The 15,909-nt window shown below is 44.4% G+C and overlaps 1 long non-coding RNA gene across 2 annotated transcripts in view; it reads right to left on the bottom strand.

The window, feature by feature from the left end:
* The window catches only part of LOC138671662 (uncharacterized), a 174,672-nt gene that overhangs the window by 117,227 nt on the left and 41,536 nt on the right, over nt 1-15,909 (bottom strand). The gene's annotated exons all lie outside the window — the stretch shown is intronic.

The following is a 15,909-nucleotide window of genomic DNA, read 5'->3' as shown; positions in this document are numbered from 1 at the left end:
ATAATGCTATTCTCAAAGTCATCACACAACCAAGCATGTTACTTTCAATATAAAATGGAAAACTAAACCTAAAACTCATTTTAGGGGATTTCTACCACATACAGTCATGGCCGAAAAATGTTGGCACCTTGAAATTGTTCCAGAAAATGATATATAATTGCAGTTATACAGTTTTGTTATACACATGTTTATTTTCTTTGTGTGTATTGGAACAACACAAAAAAACAGAGAAAAAAAAGGAAAATTGGACATAATTTCACACAAAACCCCAACAATGGGCTGGACAAAATTGTTGAGATTTAAAAAATTGTAGCTAAACAACTTTGTTGAAAGCATGTGATGCTCGTTAAAACTCACCTGTGGCAAGTAACAGGTGTGAGCAGTATGAAAATCACACCTAAATCTGGATAAAAAGGAAAGAAGTTAACTCTGTCTTTGCAGTATGTCTGTGTATGACACACTAAGCTTGGAGAACAGAAAGAGAAGAGAATTGTCTGAGGACTTGAGAACCAAAGTTACTCACAAATATCAGCAATCTCAAGGTTACAAGTCCATCTCCAGAGATCTTGATTAGAAATGGGCGAACCAGAACAGTAAAGTGACAGTGCGGCAACCGCCGCCTCTGATCGGTGGTAAAATCATCATCGCTGGTCAGAAATCCGCGGTTCTGACGCTGACACTGTGAGCCTGCAGCTATGATCAGAGGTATTAAGTTTATGTCTTCCCTTCTTTTGAGGTCCATGTGGTCAGACTCTATGTCCCCTTCTCCATTCGAGTGGCGGTGGTGTATCGTCCTCCCGGCCCCTCTCATCAATTCCTGGATCACTTTGCCACCTGGCTTCCACACTTTCTCTCCTGTGACACCCCCACCCTTATCATGGGTGATTTCAACATCCCCATTGCCTCTCCCCTCTCCCCATCTGCTTCTCACCTTTTATCTCTATCCTCCTCTTTCGGCCTCTCGCAGCATACTAACTCTCCAACACATGAAGATGGAAACTCCCTTGACTTGGTCTTCTCCCGGCTTTGCTAAGTGGATGATTTCACAAACTCCCCTCTCCCACTCTCTGACCACAACCTTCTTTCATTCTCTATCAAGAACTGCCATCCCGGTCAGGTCACCCCCACTTTCCACACTTATAGAAACATACAGGCCATTAACACCCAGAAACTTATGAATAACTTGCAGTCCTCATTGGCCCCAATCCTCTCCATCTCATGTCCTGATTCTGCTCTGAAGCATTACAATGAAACCCTGCAAAGTGCTCTGTATGAAGCTGCTCCTCCTATACATAAAACAACTTGGCACAGATGGCAACAACCGTGGCACACGCTGCAAACACGTTTCCTGCAGCGGTGCTCCAGGTGCGCAGAACGTCTGTGGAGAAAATCTAATCTACCCGAAGATTTCATCCATTATAAGTTCATGCTAAAGACATACAATTCTGCCCTTCACCTCTCCAAACAAACCTACTTCAACGCCCTCATCACCTCCCTGTCCAATAACCCTAAACGTCTCTTTGACACATTCCAGTCCCTACTCAACCCAAGAGAGCAGGCCCCAACCACGGATCTCCATGCTGACGATCTGGCCAATTACTTCAAAGAAAAAATTGACCACATTCGACAGGAAATCATCTTCCAATCTCTTCATACCATACACTGTCCTCCCTCTCCCACTGCATCTAGTTCACTCTCTGACTTTGAACCAGTTACAGAAGAAGTAAGCAGGCTCCTTGCATCTTCTCGCCCGACCACTTGCACCAGTGACCCCATTCCGTCACATCTCCTCCAGTCCCTTTCCCCGGCTGTCACCTCTCACCTAACAAAAATATTCAACCTTTCCCTCACTTCCGGTATTTTTCCCTCCTCATTTAAGCATGCCATCATACATCCATTACTTAAAAAACCATCCCTCGATCAAAACTGTGCCGATAATTATAGACCTGTCTCTAATCTTCCCTTCATCTCTAAACTCCTCGAACGCCTGGTCCACTCCCGTCTTACCCGCTATCTCTCAGATAACTCTCTTCTCGACCCTCTTCAATCTGGCTTCCGCTCTTTACACTTTACTGAAACTGCCCTCACTAAAGTCTCTAATGACCTACTAACAGCTAAATCTAATGGTCACTACTCCATGCTAATTCTCTTGGATCTCTCTGCAGCATTCGATACTGTGGATCATCAGCTCCTCCTCACTATGCTCTGATCCATCGGCCTCAAGGACACCGTTCTCTCCTGGTTCTCCTCCTATCTCTCTGACCGATCCTTCACTGTATGTTTTGCTGGTTCCTCCTCCTCTCACATTCCCCTTACTGTTGGGGTTCCTCAAGGATCAGTCCTAGGCCCCCTCCTCTTCTCGTTGTATACTGCCCCTATCGGACAAACAATCAGTAGATTTGGTTTCCAGTACCATCTCTATGCTGACGACACCCAATTATACACCTCTTCTCCTGTTGTCACGCCGACCTTTTTAGAAAACACCAGTGATTGTCTTACCGCTGTCTCTAACATCATGTCCTCCCTCTATCTGAAACTAAACCTGTCAAAAACTGAACACCTCGTGTTCTCTCCCTCTACTAACCTACCTTTGCCTGACATTGCCATCTCCGTGTGCGGTTCCACCATTACTCCAAAGCAACATGCTCGCTGCCTTGGGGTCATCCTTGATTCTGACCTTTCATTCACCCCCCACATCCGATCACTGGCTCGCTCTTCTTACCTGCATCTCAAAAACATTTCTAGAATTCGCCCTTTTCTTACTTTCGACTCTGCAAAAACTCTTACTGTTTCACTTATTCATTCTCGTCTGGACTATTGTAACTCTCTACTAATTGGCCTCCCTCTTACCAAACTTTCCCCACTCCAATCTGTCCTGAATGCTGCTGCCAGGATCATATTCCTCACCAACCGTTACACTGATGCCTCTACCTTGTGCCAGTCATTACACTGGCTACCCATCCACTCCAGAATCCAGTACAAAACTACTACCCTCACCCACAAAGCACTCCATGGCTCTGCACCACCCTACATCTCCTCTCTGATCTCAGTCTACCACCCTACCCGTGCCCTCCGCTCCGCTAATGACCTCAGGTTAGCATCCTCAATAATCAGAACCTCCCACTCCCGTCTCCAAGACTTTACACGTGCTGCGCCGATTCTTTGGAATGCACTACCTAGGTTAATACGATTAATCCCCAATCCCCACAGTTTAAGCGTACCCTAAAAACTCATTTGTTCAGACTGGCCTACTGCCTCAATGCATTAACCTAACGATCCCTGTGTGGCCTATTTATAAAAAAAAAAAAACAATCAGGTACCTCGCATTATGTTCTCATTCACTTTATGCAGTTAATAGCCCTCTGTGTCTGTACTGCTACATACTTAGGCAGTTAACTGGTTCATGCAGCTTTACATGAACACCCGAGCCTTACACCGTGGCCGGTCCGAATAACTAAAGCAATTGTTACCATCCACCTCTCGTGTCTCCCCTTTTCCTCATAGTTTGTAAGCTTGCGAGCAGGGCCCTCATTCCTCCTGTTATCTATTTTGAACTGTATTTCTGTTTTGCTGTAATGTCTATTGTCTGTACAAGTCCCCTCTATAATTTGTAAAGCGCTGCGGAATATGTTGGCGCTATATAAATAAAAATTATTATTATTATTATTATTATTATTATTATCTCCAGTGATTGATGTTAGCTGATGGGACTACTGTTCCCATCACCTGATGCCTGCTTGCACTAATACCTGTGAGAGCAGGAACAGCTGATGGGAATATTCATCAGCAGGTGCCTGCGCTGTAAATAAATAATTTTAAAAAATGGAGTGGGTTCCCATGTATTTTTGATAACCTGTGAGACAAAGCTCGCAGCTGGGAGCTGCAACCCTCAGCTGTCACTGTTAGCCTGTCTGGTTATCGAAAAACAAGGGAACCCCGGTCATTTTTTAAAATTATTTATTTATTTAAAGTATCATGGTGCAGCATTGTGCTCAGAGAGTTAACTGCAGTTAAGTGTGAGAAAGTCTCAGTGCCACACCGTGAGACTTTCTAACTGTGCTAGCAGGAATCTCACCATGGTCACTGCAGTTCTGGCTGTGTCTCTATTTACAACTATAGGATTAGTAATGGATAGGTGTCTTATAGAAGCCTCTCCATTAGTAAGCAGTGGGCTTGATGTCACCTGACAATACAAAGGTGACATCAACCTCACAAATATAAACCCCACGTGCCACCACTACAGGGCAAGTGGGAAGAGCAGGGTAAATGACAGAATTGGCACATCTAATAGATGCGCCTGTTCTAGGTGGCTGCGGACTGCTATTTATAGCCCGGGGGTCCAATATCCATGGCCCCTTCCCAGCCTAAGAATACCAGCCCCCAGCTGTCTGCTTTAGCTTGGCTGGTTGTCAAAAATGGGGGGAACCATGCAATTTTCTTTATTTATTGAAATAATTAAAAAAAATTGGAGTGGGGAACCCTCTATTCTTCATAACCAGCCTTGCTGAAGCTGACAACTGAGGGATGCAGCCCCCAGCTGTGAGTTTTGCCTAGCTGTTTATCAAAAATTAAAGGGAACACCGTTTTTTTAAATTATTTATTTACAGCTAGGTGTCAGCTAATGAATACTCCCATCAGTGAATGGGGTCTGGGATCAGGTCCAGGGACTGTCCTGGTACCCAAACTCAAACTTTTTGTTGGACCAAACACACCAGACCCAAACATCCAGGTGGTCTAGGAGCAGCATGAGACGTACTCTGGAGAAGGTGGTACCTGTACTGACCGCAAACCCTGAACTTAACAGCGCAACTAGAAGTAGCCGTGGGGGGTACCTAACACTCCCTAGACCCCTCGACACAGCCTAAGAACTAACTACCGCTAAAGACAGAAACGGGAAAACTATCTTGCCTCAGAGAAAATCCCCAAAGGATAGACAGCCCCCCACAAATATTGACTGTGAGAGGAGAGGGAAATAACATACGCAGACATGAAATCAGGATTTAGCATAGGAGGCCATACTAGCTAAAAAGAAAGAATAGGACAGAGTACTATGCGGTCAGTATTAAAACACTAGAAAATTTCCACCACAGAAAATACAAATCACCACATCTGACTAAAGACATGGAGGGTATATCTGCATCTCCAGAGACACAGCTTGGCTGCAAAAAATCCTTCACAGACAAAGCTGAACAAGACAAAACATGAAAATGCACTAAACTATAAGGCCCACAGCATGTGGACAGCAAAAACAAAACCAGGACTTATCTTTGTTGAAAAGCACAGCAAACAGGAGAGACCAGTAAGAGATGTGAATCCTCCAAAAACAATGGACAACTGGCACTGACTAAAGGATCAAGCAGGACTAAATAGCTAAGTCCAAATTGCAAAAAGTGAACACACCTGATAAATGCTGCGATCCAAATACAGCAGCACTAAGACTCATAACCACCGGAGGGAGCCCAAGAGCAGAATTCACAACAGGAAGTACAACTGGCCAACAATGAGTTAATTGCATCTCAGAAGAAGGGAGGAAAGGTTTTGAGCCATTTTTTTTTCCTTAGCCTGTTTTGTCTTTTCCTCCCTCTTAATCTCTGGGTGGCTGCGGAGCCTAGTAATAACATGGATGTTCAGGAGTTAGTTTCTCATGTGGATCAGCTTGCTGCTAGGGTACAGGGTATTTCAGATTATATTGTTCAGACTCCTGCCTTAGAACCTAAGATTCCCACTCCTGATTTATTCTTTGGTGACAGATCCAAATTTTTGAGTTTCAAAAATAACTGTAAACTGTTTTTTGCATTGAGACCCCGGTCCTCTGGTGATCCCATTCAGCAGGTTAAAATCATCATATCCCTGCTGCGTGGTGACCCACAGGATTGGGCATTTTCCCTGGAAACTGGCAATCCTGCTTTCCTTAATGTTGATTCTTTCTTTCAAGCATTGGGGTTATTGTATGATGAGCCTAATTCTGTGGATCAAGCTGAGAAGATCTTGTTGGCCTTGTGTCAGGGTCAAGAAGCGGCAGATTCGTATTGCCAGAAATTTAGAAAATGGTCTGTACTGACTAAATGGAATGAGGATTGATCGGCGCTTGCGCGAGCGCAGAGTTGTGCACACTGTGATGTTGTCCTCCGAGCGGAGCCCTGAGCCTATGCAGTGTGATAGGATTTTGTCTAGAGCTGAACGTCAAAGATCCAGGCATCAGAATAGGTTGTGTTTTTACTGCGGCGATTCTGCTCATGTTATTTCTGATTGCCCTAAGCGTACAAAGAGAATCGCTAGTTCTGTTACCATCAGTACTGTACAACCTAAATTTCTGTTATCTGTGACCTTGATCTGCTCATTATCATCATTTTCTGTCATGGCATTTGTGGATTCAGGCGCCGCTCTGAACTTAATGGACTTAGAATTTGCCAGACGTTGTGGTTTCCCCTTGCAGCCTTTGCAGAACCCTATTCCTTTAAGGGGCATTGATGCTACACCGTTGGCTAAAAATAAACCTCAGTTTTGGACACAGCTGACCATGCGCATGGCGCCAGCCCATCAGGAAGATTGTCGTTTTCTGGTGTTGCATAATTTGCATGATGATATTGTGCTGGATTTTCCATGGTTACAGGTACATAATCCGGTGTTAGATTGGAGATCTATGTCTGTGACTAGTTGGGGTTGTCACGGGGTTCATGGTCATGTTCCTTTGATGAGTTCCAGGATGTATTCGATGAGCCAAAATCCAGTTCTCTTCCACCGCATAGGGACTGTGATTGTGTCATTGACTTGATTCCAGGTTGTAAGTTCCCTAAGGGCCGACTTTTCAACCTGTCTGTGCCAGAACATGCCGCCATGCGGAGCTATATTAAGGAGTCTTTGGAGAAGGGGCATATTCGGCCATCTTCTTCACCATTGGGAGCAGGTTTTTCTTTGTTGCCAAGAAGGATGGCTCCTTGAGACCCTGTATTGATTATCGCCTCTTGAATAAGATCACGGTCAAATTTCAATACCCTTTGCCTTTGCTTACTGATTTGTTTGCTAGGATTAAGGGGGCTAACTGGTTTACCAAGATTTACCTTCGAGGGGCATATAATCCTATTCGTATTAAGCAGGGTGACGAATGAAAACTGCATTTAATACGCCCGAAGGCCATTTTGAATACCTTGTGATGCCATTCGGACTCTCTAATGCCCCATCTGTGTTCCAAGCCTTCATGCATGATATCTTTCGGAGTTATCTTGATAAATTCATGGTTGTATATTTGTTGATATTTTGATTTTTTCCGAGGATTGGGAGTCTCATGTGAAACAGGTCAGGATGGTATTTCCGACCCTCCGTAATAATGCTTTATTTGTGAAGGGGTCGAAGTACCTCTTTGGAGTGCAGAAGGTTTCTTTTTTGGCTTCATTTTTTCTCCCTCATCTATAGAAATGGATCCGGTTAAGGTTCAGGCCATTCATGATTGGATTCAGCCCACATCTGTGAAGAGCCTTCAGAAATTCTTGGGTTTTGCTAATTTTTATCGTCGTTTCATTGCCAACTTCTCCAGTGTGGTTAAACCTCTGACCGATTTTACGAAGAAAGGCGCTGATGTGACGAATTGGTCCTCCGCGGCTGTTTCTGCCTTTCAGGAGCTTAAACGCCAATTTACTTCTGCCCCTGTGTTGCGTCAACCGGATGTTTCTCTTCCATTTCAGGTTGAGGTTGACGCGTCTGAGATTGGGGCAGGGGCCGTTTTGTCTCAGAGGAATTCTGATGGTTCCTTGATGAAACCGTGTGCCTTCTTTTCTCGGAAGTTTTCGCCTGCGGAACGCAATTATGATGTCGTCAATCGGGAGTTGTTGGCTATGAAGTGGACGAGTGGCGACCTTGGCTTGAGGGGGCCAAGCACCGTATTGTGGTCCTGACCGATCATAAGAATCTGATTTACCTCGAGTCTGCCAAACGGCTGAATCCTAGACAGGCTCGATGGTCCCTGTTTTTCTCCCGTTTTGATTTTGTGGTCTCGTACATTCCTGGTACTAAGAATGTTAAGGCGGATGCCCTCTCTAGGAGTTTTTTTCCTGATTCCCCTGGGGTTCTTGAGCCGGTCGGCATTCTGAAGGAAGGGGTGATTCTTTCTGCCATCTCCCCTGATTTACGACGGGTTCTTCAGGAATTTCAGGCTAATAAACCTGACCGCTGTCCAGTGGGGAAACTGTTTGTTCCTGATAGATGGACTAGTAAAGTGATTTCTGAAGTTCATTGTTCTGTGTTGGCTGGCCATCCTGGGATTTTTGGTACCAGAGATTTGGTTGGTATGTCCTTTTGGTGGCCTTCTTTGTCGCGGGATGTGCGTTCTTTTGTGCAGTCCTGTGGGATTTGTGCGCGGGCCAAGCCTTGCTGTTCCCGCGCTAGTGGGTTGCTTCTGCCTTTGCCGGTCCCTGAGAGACCTTGGACGCATACTTCTATGGATTTTATTTCAGAGCTTCCGGTTTCCCAGAGGATGTCTGTTATCTGGGTGGTTTGTGACCGGTTTTCTAAGATGGTTCATTTGATACCTTTGCCTAAATTGCCTTCCTCTTCTGATTTGGTTCCGTTGTTTTGTCAGCACGTGGTTCGTTTGCATGGCATTCCGGAGAATATTGTGTCCGATAGAGGATCCCAGTTTGTTTCTAGGCTTTGGCGGGCTTTTTGTGCTAGGCTGGGCATTGATTTGTCTTTTTCTTCTACATTTCATCCTCAGACAAATGGCCAAACCGAGCGAACTAATCAGACTTTGGAAACTTATTTGAGATGCTTTGTGTCTGCTGATCAGGATGATTGGGTGGCTTTCTTGCCATTGGCCGAGTTTGCCCTTAATAATCGGGCTAGTTCTGCTACCTTGGTGTCGCCTTTTTTGGTAATTTTGGTTTTCATCCTCGTTTTTCCTCAGGGCAGGTTGAGCCTTCTGATTGTCCTGGTGTGGATTCTGTGGTTGACAGGCTGCAGCAGATTTGGACTCATGTGGTGGACAATTTGGTGTTGTCTCAGGAGGAGGCCCAGCGTTTTGCTAACCGTCGCCGGTGTCTTGGTTCCCGGCTTCGGGTTGGGGATTTGGTCTGGTTGTCTTCCCGTCATGTTCCTATGAAGGTTTCTTCCCCTAAGTTCAAGAATCGGTTTATTGGTCCTTATAGGATTTCTGAGATTATCAATCCAGTGTCTTTTCGTTTGGCCCTTCCAGCCTCTTTTTCCATCCATAATGTTTTCCATAGATCTTTGTTGCGGAAGTATGTGGTGCCCGTTGTTCCCTCTGTTGATCCTCCGGCCCCGGTGTTGATTCATGGGGAGTTGGAGTATGTGGTTGAGAAGATTTTGGATTCTCGTTTTTCGAGGCGGAGGCTTCAGTATCTGGTCAAATGGAAGGGTTATGGCCAGGAGGATAATTTTTGGGTTGTTGCCTCCGATGTTCATGCTGACGATTTGGTTCGTGCCTTTCATTTGGCTCATCCTGATCGGCCTGGGGGCTCTGGTGAGGGTTCGGTGGCCCCTCCTCAGGGGGGGTACTGTTGTGAATTCTGCTGTTGGGCTCCCTCCGGTGGTTATGAGTGGTAGTGCTGCTGTATTTGGATCGCAGGATTTATCAGGTGTGTTCACTTTTTGCAATTTGGACTCAGCTATTTAGTCCTGCTTGATCCTTTAGTCAGTGCCAGTTGTCCATTGTTTTTGGAGGATTCACATCGCTTACTGGTCTCTCCTGTTTGCTGTGCTTTTCAACAAAGATAAGTCCTGGCTTTGTTTTTGCTGTCCACATGCTGTGGGCCTTATAGTTCAGTGCATTTTCATGCTTTGTCTTGTTCAGCTTTGTCTGTGAAGGATTTTTTGCAGTCAAGCTGTGTCTCTGGAGATGCAGATATACCCTCCATGTCTTTAGTCAGATGTGGTGATTTGTATTTTCTGTGGTGGATATTTTCTAGTGTTTTAATACTGACTGCATAGTACTCTGTCCTAGTCTTTCTTTTTAGCTAGTATGGCCTCCTATGCTAAATCCTGATTTCATGTCTGCGTATGTTATTTCCCTCTCCTCTCACAGTCAATATTTGTGGGGGGCTGTCTATCCTTTGGGGATTTTCTCTGAGGCAAGATAGTTTTCCTGTTTCTGTCATTAGGGGTAGTTAGTTCTTAGGCGAGGGGTCTAGGGAGTGTTAGGTACCCCCCACGGCTACTTCTAGTTGCGCTGTTAAGTTCAGGGTTTGCGGTCAGTACAGGTACCACCTTCTCCAGAGTACGTCTCATGCTGCTCCTAGGCCACCAGATCATAACACCATGGCACTACAGATAATCTCCCTGGACATGGACAGCAGAGAAAAAATTATGAAAGGTTGCAAAGCATTCTTACCCAGATGGTGAATAAGCAGCCCCAATCAAGTTCCAAAGAAATTCAAGCTGTCCTGCAAGCTCAGGTTGAATTAGTATCAGTGCAAAGTATCATCAAAATTTGAATGAAATGAAACACTATGGCAGGAAACCCAAGAGGATCCCACTGCCGACAGAGACATAAAAAAGCTAGACTGCTGTTTGCCAAAATGTACATGAGCCAAATTCTTCTGGGAAAGCGTGTTGTGGACAGATGAGACCAAGATAGAGCTTTTTGTAAAGCACATCATTCTACTGTTTGCTGAAAACAGAATGAGGCCTGTAAAGAAAATAACAGTCAAACGTGTTGGAGGTTCAAATATGTTTTAGGGTCATTTTGCCATCTCTGGCACTGTGCGCCTTGGACTGTGTGCAATACATCATGAAATTTAAAGATTACCAAAGGATTTTGGGTCATAATATAGTGCCCAGTGTCAGAACACTGAGTTTACATTCTAGGTCATGGGTTTCCCTGCAAGACAATGACACCAAACATACTCCAAGAAGCACCCAGAAATGGATGGAAACAAAGTTCTGGAGAGTTCTGAAGTGGCCAGCAATGAGTCCAGATCTAAATCTCATTGAATACTTGTAGAGAGACCTTAAATTTTGCTGTTGGGTGAAGACACCCTTCAAATATGACAGACTTGCAGTAGTTTGCAAAAGAAGAGTGGTCCAAAATTCCAGTTAAGAGCTGTAAGAAGCTTGTTGATTGTTATAGGAAGCAATTGATTATAGTCATTTATTCCAAAAGGTGTACAACAAAATATTACGCTGAGGTTTCCAGCAATTTTGTCCAGCCCATTTTGGGGGTTTTGTGTGAAATTATGTCCAATTTACCTTTTTGTCTGTTTTTTTGTTGTTATCCCATAGGAAATAAATGTGTATAACAAAACATGTGCAGTTGCAAAAATTTTCTGGGATAAATATTTCATTTTCTGGAACAATTTCAAGGATGTCAACACTTTCAGCCATGACTGTAAGTATCAAGAAGACTTCTTTAACATACTTTCTCCAGCATGATTTTGAGTGAAGATTAATATCACCATAAGTGCAATTTATGTTTTCTATATGGTTTAAACACAGGGTTTCCAACCATCCAGAAATTCCTGGACAGTCGATAAAAATAAGATTTTTTGCCTTGTCCTTTAAAAAATGGAGGCATCTGTGATTTTTGTGAGGCTGAAAAAACTTATGCAGATTATTTTCACTATAATTAGCATTATTGGTTGGCAACACTGGCAACTCTGTTTATGCGGGATTTAATTTAGCATTTTATTTGACATTGACAACTTTATTCCAGATATGTAGTGAAAATTACTTCCCATTTTACCATTTAATTAGCCTTGGCAAAGGGATTATAGTCAGTCAAAAGAAGTCTGTAAATAATAGAAATGCTCTTATTATTGATTAATTTTGTAATGACATGAGAATATAATGTTTATGGTCTATAATTACAGCCCAAGTAAAATCCTTTTGAAAGAGTTGACGCTAGTTTGTAGATAGGAAAAAATAAACAGTTCTTTTGGAAGTTGGAATCAGTTACCATTTGCCCATTTGTTAGGAGATGTTGATTTTTATCTTATCTGAATTTAAGATTTACCCATTTGAAGCAAATTGTAACTAACCAATTTCTTCTCTTTCCAACTTACAAAGTACGTTCCTATTGCTAGGAAATGCTATCACTTCATGAGCAGTTGGGGTCTGATCTCTGGGACCTTGGCATTGCATCTCTGTCAGTCTTTTTTCCTGCATAGCAGCATCCCTTATCACATGCTGTGCAGTTACCTCTTATTTGACCAGGAAAATTTAGCTGCATTAAGTTTATTTCATGAGAATCAACTGTGCCTCATGAAGCTGGGTAAGCAAGTGCCAAGGTATGTTCTTTTTTGGGGTTATTTTACATCCATTTCCAAACTCTCTATAAAGCACCAAATGGCAGGTGGAAGAACTCCATTTTGCTGGATTTGCTCAAATCGAATTACAAAAAAAATTAGAGAGAACCAATTTGCATATGCAAATTAGGGTGACAATCAATAAAATGTTGTGCAAATTTTTAGGTCTCACTCCTAGGAATAATTCCCTTTGGTGTGATTATAACATACCAAAATTTTGTGACATTGCAACATTGTTTACTAGTAGCCCAATCATCACAAAAATAATAAATGTTTGTAATAAATGTCTTGCAGCAAAGTAAATGTTCAATTTTACAGTAGTTTCACTTTTTTTCAACAAAACACACTTTATTTGGTTCAGGATAGCCATGGCAATGCTTCTCCACACACTGGAGAATAAACGGTTTATGGTCTTCCTGAGTGCTCAGTGATAAATTGAATGTACTCTTGAGTAAGGCCGGTTTCACATTTGCGGTTGTGTCCGCAGCATTTCCGCAGTATTCCAATATTTAACATTAGGGATGCATGCGTCTGCGATCGGTTGCGTTTGGCCACGTTTGACGACGCATGTGTCGTTTCGTCGTCTGTGGTTTGGCGCGGTAAACGCTACATGTAGTAATTTTAGAGACATCAATTTGCTGCCTAGAAACGTATGCGGTCGATTGCATAAGGAATGCGCCAACAAAAAAAACATTGCTGTCTATGTGAACGCATGCATTCACAAGCACATGCGTTTGCTTGCGTTCGTGAACGCATGCAATGCACCAGAGAAAAACATGTCTAGACACTGTTAAGCCACCCCCCATATACAAGGTGATAAAGGGAGGGAGTGGACAGTTGCAGGTCACTACGCAGCAGACAGAGAAGCTTTCCAGACGCAGCAGACCAGACACAGGAAGGAATATACACTCAGAACAATGTGAGCATATCCTAGCCAATGCCTTTATTTTCTATTTTCTGCCTCTACATGTCCTAATTTCTGCCATTTCTTTCTTTCTGCATGCATCAGAATGTCTTCTTCTTCTGATGAGGAGCAACGGCCTGGGCCTACACAAGGGGAAAATGTCAGTGAAGTGAGTACTCACCTCTTCAGATTGGTAAGTATTCACTGTCACATCTACACATATGACAAATTTTATTTTTCATTTTTTAGAGCACTTCTACTGCGGCAGAGGCTGGGCAGGAGCAGTGGGGTCACGGTCGAGTGTCAAGGCGGCAGCGTGTAAATATACCTGGCTGACTGTTTACTGTATCCTCACTTTAGTATTCTTGAATCTTCCTTTCTTTACATTCCTATTTCTTTACATTTTTCTTCTGGTTTAATTTTAAGGTTCCAGAATGGGATGAAGGCCTCATAGAAAATGACCTCCTCATCTCCCTGGTCCAGGAGCGAGTCCTGTTGTGGGACACCCGAGTTGCACAGCACTCGGTCAACGTGACGATCTGGCGCCTATGGAATGAGGTGGCCAAAGCGATGTGGGATGGCTGGGACAATACCGCTACTCGGGTCCGAAATGCATTTTGTAAGTATTAGAATGCAGTGTGAAGCAGCAGAGACCTTGGCCGTGCTCACACAACTGTGTGTGATGAGAGAAACTCTCAGGAGTTTCTCTCATCACACACAGTTGTGTGAGCACGGCCAAAAGTACATTGTCTAACCATAATTTTTTGTTTTTTCAACAGTGCTCAAAGTCAAAACACGTTGGCGTTCGAAGAAGGACCGCTTCAACAAGGACCTGCGTCAAGAGAGCAGTGATCCCAGTGGCTCAGGAGCAAGGATCCAAAAGTACAAATACCATCGCGTTCTGGCAATTTTAAGACCGGTCCTTGCCCAGAGAATGTAAGTATTTCTCCCGTGCATTAGGGTGTGTTGTATTACCATAATCTGTATGTTTCTATTCCACAGGAGTTGGCGTCTGGTTAATTTTTGTTATTTTTTTTCCTTTTTTCACAGCACATGGAGCAGCACTGTTGGCTCAGGTTCTGGAGCAGTCCTTCATCAGACAGCCACGGACCCGTCCCAGCCATCCAGAAGCGCTGCAGCAAGTGGGCCTGCTACACTAACTGGAGACCAGAAAGCTGGTCCATCAGGTGTTCCCCTTTCCCAGTCCTCTGCCTCTGCCCCTTTTTTGGGGGCTCCTCCCAGCAGCGGCAGAGGGCATCAGACAGGTCCCTCATGCCTGAGTTTTTGCACTTGAGCTCTGTTTTTCACGAAGGACTCAAGGCTTTGGGTGACCAAATGGATATTTCCCTTAGCAACATGAATACACGTATCCAGGAGGTCACCAAAAGCCTTGACCAAGTAAAAGCCGACCTCCAGAGGCCAGCACATCATTTTTTTAACCAAATTGAGCAGAGCATGTCGGAACACCTTACTCCTGATCTCCCGCTTAGTGTCATGCAGGCCTGCAATGCTGCTTACGTGCAGGCTATGCAGCAGAGTTGGTATTTTTAGCAGACAGTGGCAGCATATCCACCTGTGCCTTCACTGTCACGATTAACATCAATGCCGACCTCTGCTGCATACCACTGCACGGCCACCTCTATTCCTAGCACTGCCGGACACCTATACAGCACCACCACCATGCCAAGTGCTGTTGAACAGCCCACCGCCACCACCATGACAACCGCTGCTCATGCTTGGACCTCCTCCACTAACACCACGATGCAGCAGGACCCTGGCATGGCCTTCCATACCGCCACCACCACGATGCAGCAGGACCCTGGCATGGCCTTCCGTACCGCCACCACCACCATGATGCAGCAGGACTCTGGCATGGCCTTCCGTACCGCCACCACCACTGTTGTGAATTCCGCTCTTGGGCTCCCTCCGGTGGTTGTAAGTGGCACTTTTGTGAGTTCTGCTCTTGGGCTCCCTCCGGTGGTTTTAAGTGGAATGGCTACTCCTTGGATTTAGCTGTCAGCAGCTGCTTCCACTGATTGTCTTTTCTGCTCGGCTATTTAGCCTGGCTCTTTCCTTCAGCTTGTGCCACTTGTCAATGGTTCCTGGTTGGATTCACATCTCTTTGGATTTCCCTGTTATCCTGACCAGTTCAGCAAAGCTAAGTCCTTGCTTGCTCTTTTCTGTCCACAGGTTGTGGACTTATCCGTTCTGTGCTTTCTATGTTTGTCCAGCTTGTCAGTATGAATTAATTCTGTGATGCTGGAAGCTCTGGGAAGCAGATTTACCCTCCTTACCTTTAGTCAGGTGTGGAGATTTTTGTAAACTCTGTGTGGATTTTTTGTAGTGTTTTATACTGACCGCACAGTATTCCATCCTGTCCTATCTATCTAGCTAGACTGGCCTCCTATGCTCATCCTAGTTTCATTCTGTGTATGTCTTTTCCCTCTCCACTCACAGTCCTTACTTGTGGGGGGCTATCTATCCTTTGGGGATTTTCTCTGAGGCAAGATAGTTTTCCTGTTTCTATCTTTAGGGGTAGTTAGTTCTCAGGCTGTGACGAGGTGCCTAGGGAGTGTTAGGAGCATCCCACAGCTACTTCTAGTGTTGTGTTGAGCTTAGGGACTGCGGTCAGTACAGATACCACTTCCTTCTGAGCTCGTTCCATGTTGCTCCTAAACCACCAGATCATAACACACCACGATGCAGCAGGACCCAGGTATGGCCTTCCTCTCTACAAGCACTATGGACTCT

This window comes from Ranitomeya imitator, chromosome 1 (genome assembly GCF_032444005.1).
Source record: "Ranitomeya imitator isolate aRanImi1 chromosome 1, aRanImi1.pri, whole genome shotgun sequence".
Classification (NCBI taxonomy): Eukaryota; Metazoa; Chordata; class Amphibia; order Anura; family Dendrobatidae; genus Ranitomeya; species Ranitomeya imitator.
Note: the sequence above shows the minus strand (reverse complement) of the source record. Positions and strands in the feature narration are given on the sequence as shown.